This window comes from Empidonax traillii, unplaced genomic scaffold (assembly GCF_003031625.1).
Source record: "Empidonax traillii isolate 1590-97213 ecotype Southwest subspecies unplaced genomic scaffold, ASM303162v1 scaffold3646:size23432, whole genome shotgun sequence".
NCBI lineage: Eukaryota > Metazoa > Chordata > Aves > Passeriformes > Tyrannidae > Empidonax > Empidonax traillii.
Genome location: NW_020958839.1, coordinates 16,481 through 17,878, shown reverse-complemented (window position 1 = coordinate 17,878; position 1,398 = coordinate 16,481). Strand labels below are relative to the sequence as shown.

The following is a 1,398-nucleotide window of genomic DNA, read 5'->3' as shown; positions in this document are numbered from 1 at the left end:
CAGCAGTTCGTGCACTCGACAGCGATGTGGGGGTCTTTGTGGGGGACACCCCGTATGGGGAATTCCAGGCCAGGTACTGGAACAGCCAACAGGACTTTCTGGAGGACAGACGGGCTGCAGTGGACTGATTGTGCTGGAAAAACTACAAGGTGTCCACCCCGTTCACTGTGAACCGCAGAGGTGAGCGCGGGGCAGAGCGGGTCCCCTCGGGAATTCTCCTGCCCCGGGAACGACCCTGGAGACCCTCAAACCCTCCCTAGGACTCACCCCAGACCCCTCAGCCCTCCCTGTGCCCATCCTCGTCGTCTTTTTCCCCATACCAGTGGCCCCGAATCCATGCCACTCTCTCCCAGTGCCCCTCATTCCATTTCGATCCATCCTAGTTTCTCCCAGTGCCCCCCAGTACATCCCAGCCTCTTCCAGTGCGTCCCCGCGTCTCCGCCCCGCTGGTGCCACTCTCCCGCCCCTCAGCCAATCAGAGCTCGTCTTTTTGATGACTCATCAGTTGCCGGGCAGACCCGCAGCACAGAGTTCCCTCTCCAGGACTCAGCCTCCCAGTCTCGCTCAGGTCCTTCCCAGTCCATCCCAGTCCCTTCCAGTCATTCCCAGTCCCTCTCACTCCTCTCCCAGACGCTCTGACTCCATTCCCAGTCATTCTCAGTTCACTCTCACGTCTCCCAACTCTCTCCCAGTGACCCCCCCAGCCCATCCCATTCTACCCTCGTCCATTCCCAGTCCCTCCGAGTGCCATCCCAGTCCCTCCTAGTGCCACCCAAACCCCTACCAATGTCCTACAAACCCTCTCCCCTCTCTCCCAGTGCCCCCCAGCTCAACCCAGTGTCTCCCCTTCTTGCCCAGTGTCCCCCAGCTCAGCCCAGTGTCTCCCTCGTCTCTCCCAGTGCCCCCCAGCGTGTCCATCTCGCTGGTACCATCGAGCTCCCAGCCCGGCCCCAGCCCCTGCTCTGCTCCGTGATGGATTTCTACCCTGCCCGGTGCAGGTGAGGTGGTTCCAGGATGGGCAGGAGCTGCCGGAGCACGTGGTGGCCACCGACGTGGTCCCCAACGGGGACTGGACCTACCAGGTGCTGGTGATGCTGGAAATCCCCCCCCGGCACGGGGTCACCTACACCTGCCAGGTGGAGCACGTCAGCCTGGAGCACCCCCTCAGCCGGCACTGGGGTACGGCCCGGCCCCCCCAGCATGGGGGGACACTGGCAGGGGGGTCAGGGGGAGCACTGGGGACACTGGGAGGGAGATTGGTGGTCATGGAGAGGCTGAGGAGGAGGTTGGGTGGTCCTGGGAGGGCTGAGAGGGGCTGTGGGGAGTCGTGGGGGTGACTGGAAGGGTATTTGGGGGAGCCTGGGTAGGATGGCAGGGAGGCTGTGGGGGGGCTTGGGT

At 63.6% G+C, this 1,398-nt stretch overlaps 1 pseudogene across 1 annotated transcript in view; it reads left to right on the top strand.

Annotated features, from left to right (window-relative positions):
• LOC114072643 overlaps positions 1–1,398 on the top strand; it is an 8,227-nt pseudogene that overhangs the window by 4,309 nt on the left and 2,520 nt on the right. The window contains exons 2-3 of the transcript XR_003574211.1: positions 4–180; positions 900–1,184. The product of XR_003574211.1 is annotated as a class II histocompatibility antigen, B-L beta chain-like (transcript). The remainder of the gene's footprint in view (positions 1–3; positions 181–899; positions 1,185–1,398) is intronic.